General features: G+C 45.7%; 1 pseudogene; it reads left to right on the forward strand.

The window, feature by feature from the left end:
- The first annotated feature begins 1,300 nt into the window (after positions 1–1,300).
- Positions 1,301–3,316, forward strand: LOC123040941 (uncharacterized; annotated as a pseudogene).
- Positions 3,317–7,006: the final 3,690 nt, after the last annotated feature.

Genomic DNA, 7,006 nt, shown 5'->3' on the forward strand with positions numbered 1-7,006 from the left:
GTCCAGAAAATCTGAAAAAGTTCATTGATTTTGAACAAAAAGTTCATCGATTACAAAAAACTTCACAAAATCAACTTTAAAAATACTTCGCAAAATTGGAAAAAATTCATCAATTTTGAAAAAAAAATCATCAATTTTGAAAAAAGTTCATCTAGTTCAAAAAAAGTTCAATGAATTTTAGAAAATGTTCATCGAAATTGAAAAAAGTTAATCAAATTTGAAAAAAAGTTCATCAATTTTGGAAAAGTTCATCAATTTGAAAAAAAGTTCATTCAAAATGAACAAAAGAGAAAATACACCGAACAAAGCCGTTTCGAATTAACAAGAAAAAAGAAAAAGACATAAGGAAAAAAAGGGTGAAGAAGATGTTCTTGAATACATGAGGTAAGGATGGTGTCATGGTATGTGTGTGGTGCGAACGAAGAGGAGGTTGCAGGTTCGATATCCACCCGACGCGCTTGCCTTTTTGTGCTTTACAACAGAAAAAGGGACGATGGGCCGAGCCCAAGAGGACGCATGAAGGAGGGAGGGGTGTGCGGCCGTTTGATATCCACCCGACGCGCTTGCCTTTTTGTGCTTTACAACAGAAAAAAAAGGGACGATGGGCCGAGCCCCAGAGGACGCGTGAAGGAGGGAGGGGTGTGCGGCCGTTCGATATCCACCCGACGCGCTTGCCTTTTTGTGCTTTACAACAGAAAAAAAGGGACGATGGGCCGAGCCCAAGAGGACGCGTGAAGGAGGGAGGGGTGTGCGGCCGTTTGATATCCACCCGACGCGCTTGCCTTTTTGTGCTTTTTCAATAGAAAAAAGGAGACGATCGGTCGAGCCCAAGAGGACGCATGAAGGAGGGAGGGGTGTGCGGCCGTTTGCGCCACCCAACGCGCTTGCCTTTTTGTGCTTTACAATAGAAAAAAAGAGACGATCGGTCGAGCCCAAGAGGAAGAAGGGGTGTGCGCCCGTTTGTGCCTGGGCCCGTAGCGGGCGGGCGCCGTTTAGGGAATGCCCTTTTCTTAGTCTTCCTTTGCGCACGTGTGTGGTGGTGATGGAGGAAGATGGAGTACATTTTCCGAGCCCAATAGTTAACTGCAAGTAGAGCACAGCTTCCCCTGCGCTGCACAACGTAACTAAAGCCGTCGTCTTTGTACTCTTCTTCCCCTGATCTTCCTCTACTGCTACCTCGTTTCTCTCCCTCTCCCACACCGCATCATCTTTACTCTACCCGTGAAATCTCACTTACTTTCCTTCGCTCAGATCTGAGCCTGTATGGTACTGCAGCCTCGACTCCCCCCGGCCCCCGCCCCCGTCTTTTGAAGTTGAGATATTTTGGTTTCTGTCCTAGTTTATGTAATTATGTTGTGCTGCGAGTGTCTTGCTGGAGCTACTTTAGTTTTAATTTATATGCGCAGAATCTCCGAATTGTTTGAATTTTTTTTTGTCAATTGGTATGATAGCCTTAGTTTCTTGGCGTTGTAGGAACTCAAATTGTCTCATAATTTGCCACGGATGCATGTCAACTGCTATTTCTAATGTTGGATATGGAATATGCCCTGTTCATGGCTTTCTTTATAGTTCCACTTCCCATAATTTTGTTCATGGCTTATGAGCAACTTTCAGCATACACTAGCTTTGTGCTGCTATGTATGCTTGCTAGGAGTATTGATTTTGTTCCCTGTGTGTGTATGCGTGTTTGGCACTAATTAGTCATATTTGCAGGCAGGCTTCGAATATATTCTTTGGAAATTTCACATGTGGGGGGATTAACGTTGTTTCTGTATCTACTCAAATCTTTGGATACTCACACATGGTGCCATGCGTTCTGAACGTCCACAACTGAATATGCCGCTCTCTGTCCAATTTTTTCTTAATATATGCCCTCTGTGATTGTTTGAATTGTGAATTCGTCACTGAGCCTAAAACTTTTTCTTAATAATCATATCATAAAATTACTGAATTGCTGACTCCATTTTATTGTCCAGATTCGGTGGCCTCTGTAAAGCCATCTCGTCTTTTTGCCGACAATTGAACAAAAACATTGCCCAATAGTGTCCCTGATGAGATACTATCAAAGCTCACATTGGAAGAATCTGATGCCTTTTACATACTAGAGTTGTGCACAAGTAGAGAACTTAGTTCCCCTTTGCTGGATAAGTACTCTGCGATCTTAATCTGCTTAATTGATGTCGGCGGTGACTCCTTGTTACAAAGAGTACCAGCAATCTATGGTGACCAACCTTCACATGGCACCAAGGCATCCCAATTCCTCCCCTTTCAAAGTGGTTCAGTTGATATCATCACCTTTAAAGGCCCCAAATTGCAGACAATCAAAGAAATCTGGATCGGCCTTGAATCAGGTACACTATCCACCTAGTTGTCTGTTCTGCGCATATATGTGCCTGGTGCTTACTAATACTAGTGTACCCTTCATTTTCACAATATTACCGTTGAAGATCAGGTTCATGGAGATTAGATGGTTTAAGTTTGAAAGTGCTCCATGGAGCACGGAATACACCTGAAGATCTTGAGGGAACACTTGGGCTCAAGTTCAGCGGTTTACAGTACACGTTCGACAAGCTCGGTGCGCTGCTTGGTGAGGATGGAGCTTCAGTAGTGAAAGCAGGGCCAATTGCTGTGACTGACCTGTCAGGAATTAGCATTTCTGATCTTCAAGAGGGGCAGCTATCCTCAGCAAGGACAGCCTCAAGCATTAAGGAACTGAAGGAAGATGGACTGAGGGAGTACGCTGATCTCAAGCAATCTTTGCTGCTTTACGACATATCTATCGTTATAACAGGTTTCTCTGCCTTCACTCTGGCTTCGAATGATGGAGCCGCCTACTCGTTCCTCGTCGGCGGGATTGGAGGGTTCCTGTATCTGTTACTGCTCCAAAGATCTGTGGACGGGTTGCCTGCAATTAGTTCTCCTTCAGAAGCGAGCAGTTCAGAGCCCACTGCGAATTTCAGCGGCGTAAGAAGGCCATGGTTGATATTGTCGATTGTAATGGTTGCTGGGGCTATTGCACTGAAGTATGGTGCTGGTGGTGACAGCTTCGAGCTGACTCCAACTGAGCTCTTTGTTGGCGCCGCAGGGTTCCTGGCGAACAAGGTTGCTGTTCTTCTGGCAGCATTCAAACCCTTGCAAAGTAATTTGGAGAGCGACGATGGATCTGTGGACTGAGCTTCTTGACGACATTGCTCTGAATATACTAGCATAATGTTAAAAAAGGGGGTAAAATTTAACAGATGTAGCATTTCATAGTAGCTCGACAGCATTCAAGATCTTAAGCTAAGTATGGAAAGTGCAGGGGATCAGCTCAGAGGTAGAATTGAAGAGCGTGTGCTTGTAACTTGAGCCTACTAGTAACTTCATTCCATCAGCATGCACAACCACAGAAATTCATCCCTTAGCATCCTTTTGAGTCAGTCAAGAACAGATGGTCTGGTCGACTGTCCCGGGTAATTGGGCTGCTAGATATTAATACACATGTCTGTATATAAAGTGAAGTTATATTTGTCATATGTTGAATGTTCTTACGATTGGAAATATAGATGTATTTTCAGTATGTAAAATTAATATTTATGAATTATACTTGATATTGAAATGTGATATTAGTGATATATTTCACGAATATTAGTTTTAGACACATAAGTGAGCAGATTCACAAATATCATATTTCAAAAGTATGATTTCACTCAATTAAATTTTTTATAATTCCACTAATTTCAAAAACTTGATTTGAAATAGATAACCAGTTCCACGTTATTGAAATAACAAGTTTCACATATTTCACATTGAAATTTGCTTCATGTATATGAAAACTGATTTGGCTCATAGAAAAAAAATCACTCATCTTTAAAAAAATGGTTTCACTCATTCTGAAATACTGATTTCACTCATTTCCAAAACTAATTTCACTCATTTTAGAAACTAGTGATTGTGAAATATAACTGATATTTACATGAATGGAATGAAATAAGCAATTCATGAAAAAATCATTGAAATAAGCAGCTTCACAAATATCAAATTTCAATTTCAGCTATATTTCACAGGATTGAGTGAAATAAGTGGATTGAAACATTGAAATTTAAACATGTTTGAAATGTATCCAAGAGTGGTTTTGTCCTCAAGGTCTTGGCGCCAGGAGTTCAAATTTATAAAAACAAAATGGAAAAGAAAGTATAGTTTAAATATATGGATGATTGAAATAAAATCGTGTTTGAGAAAAAGCAAGAGAGATGACTCTATAACATGCATGTGCAAACATATAACATATGCGTCTGGTTCCAAACCTTCGCATGTGGCCGCACTTCATTGGCGCCGAAACCACCACTACCTATACTGGAGTATTATTTAGATCAAGCATCCATTGATTATCTTTAGGTAGTCAAAAATAGGTCTTTTGTAGTAGAAGAAAGGTATTGTTGATCCGTATGTCATCCATTCCTCACGATGAGATAGACGTAAGGCAACCATCAACCATTACTCTACCTGCTTTTTTTACGCTTTCGTTGACTCAAAGGGTAGCCAGTGTTTCTTGACTCTTTATTCGAAGTACTATGCCGTACTAGTTAAGAGCAACTTCAACGCGCCGATCCAAACGGAGGGTGCTTTTATTCACTTTTTGTCTGTTTGGATCAACCGTCCGCTCAGCGTCCGTCCTGCTTAAAATTTGTGTCGGCAGTGTGCCCAACGGCCGCGACCCATTTCATGTCCGCACACAATTTGAAAAAGGCCCGATGCCATAGATCATGCCAACGCCCATGCCGTCGCCCGGTGTTCATGCCGGCATCATGCCAGCTTCAAGAAAACACCACATAGTTCATGTTGGCGCACTTGCCAGCGGCCGGTACACATGCCAGCACACAAAAAAGGGCGGGAGTTTGACCATGCCATTGCGGCCATGGTCATGCCAACACACTTGCCGGCATATACAAAAAAGATGGCGCTCGCTGCCATAAATCACTCGTCGTCGAACTTGAGCATGCCGGCCTACATCTTCTTGAACCACGGCCTCTTGGCGACACGGTGTTGAGATCCACCTTCATGATCTCCACCCCCGTCATCATGCTAGCAAGAGCCATTTCTTTCGCCTTGGTCTTGGCATTGGCTGCCTCGATCTCTAGCATCTTGGCTTGCTTCTCCGCCTCCATCTCAAGCATCCTCGTTTGCTTCTCCGTCTCCATCTCAAGCCTCCTCCTTTGGATCTCCATGAAGGCGTTCATTTGCTCTTCCTTGTCTTGTCGCGCTTCTCCTCCCTTGAGTCCTCCTTGGGCATCATGACCTCCACGGTTGCGATCAAGGCGATCGACGCCGCATCCCGCTTGTCCTCCTTCTTGGAGTTGTTCTTCCCCTGTGGTCGTGCCTTCTCGCCCTCCCCAACCTCCTCCACGGCTTTCTTCCACTCACGCGCCATGAGGGCGACATATTGCGCCTTGAACTTCTCCTCGTCTTTGATGACCCTCCAACAATGAGAGATGTTGAAGGACTTGCCTTCGTTTTGGACCTTGAATGCCTACAAATGAATTGCATGCAAGCATATTGGCAAATGGATATGGAAATGGACATGCAAGCATAAACAGAATGACACAAAGAGGGGCGCTTGCACGCATACCGTGTATTGCATGCTGATGCCGCTCACGGGGCGTGCCTTGATGCTCTCAAGAGTGGCAGAAAACTTGTCGCATTCTTGTTGGATCACCTTCGATCGCTTCGAAATGGACAACCACCCGCGCATGATTTGCATTTGGTACGGCGAAAACTTCTTGCGTTCATGGAACTCGCGATGGACACGAGTCCAAAGGGTTGATGCCTTCTGTTGGCGACGGTCTTGGGGTCTTGCACAATGTCCCTCTAACACTAACAAAGGAGCTTGTCCTTGGCCGCCGTGTATGCATTCGTCCGCATGCTCTTGCGCTTTGGCTTCACCCAGCCGGCTTGCTTGGCGAGCTCGTCCTCAAACAAAGACTCCCCGTCTTTGTCCAACTCATCCTCTTCCTCGAGGTTGTAGTCCTTCAGAAACTCGTGGTCGAGCGGGAAGTCGTGCAGGTCCAGGCCGACCTGATCTTGCATGAAGGCGGCCTGCATGCCATCTTGATCAAAGGTCGACGACGTGAACGACCCTCGGCCGTCCTGGCTTTGTGTCTCCTCGGGGTCGTAGCTAGCCGCGGAGGCACCGCTAGCGGCCGCCATACCACCCTCGAAGATGATGTTCTGCATGAAATCATCGTCGGTGGCTGCCAACATTCTGTCGAACAGGTTGCGAGCGCCGGGGAACTTGTCGGCTGGCATCTCCCATGCACGTTTCCTCACCCCACCATATGACGAGCCACTGGCTATCGGTGTGGCGTTGAGGTTGATGGGCGCAGGTGCGGGCATGGAAGGCGCCACCACACTCACCTCCGGCGAGCATTCCCCGGAGAGTCGGCAAGCTTGCGGGTAGACGTGGAAGCCGGAAATCAGGTGAGTTGCCGACGCGCGGGGTGACTCTGGCAGCACCATCCGAGGAAGCACAGACGAGCCGGTGTTGGTCGCGACCACGATGTCATTGACAAGCCCGTGCTAGCCAGGGTTTAACCCTAGGTACAACAACACCTCCCTCATTGCCGCCATGACGTGGGAGTTGGTGTTCTCCTGCTGCGCGGTGACGGTGGTGGCGGTCGCGACCGCTGCTTCGTCCCTTGCATCCGCCGCGTGCCTTCGGCTGTAGGATCGGAAGTATGTCTAGAGGGGGGGTGATTAGACTACTTGACCAAATAAAAATCTAGCCTTTTTCCAATTTTAAATCTCGGTAGATTTTAGCAACTTAGCACAAGTCAAGCAATCGACCTACACATGCAATTCTAAGAGTGTAGCAGCGGAATGTAAAACATTGCATATGGAGGTAAAGGGACGGGTTTGGAGAGGGAAAATGCAATGTAGACACGAAGATTTTTGGCGTGGTTCCGATAGGTGGTGCTATCGTACATCCACGTTGATGGAGACTTCAACCCACGAAGGGTAATGGTTACGC

Source organism: Triticum aestivum, chromosome 2B, assembly GCF_018294505.1.
Source record: "Triticum aestivum cultivar Chinese Spring chromosome 2B, IWGSC CS RefSeq v2.1, whole genome shotgun sequence".
In the NCBI taxonomy this organism is placed as follows: Eukaryota; Viridiplantae; Streptophyta; class Magnoliopsida; order Poales; family Poaceae; genus Triticum; species Triticum aestivum.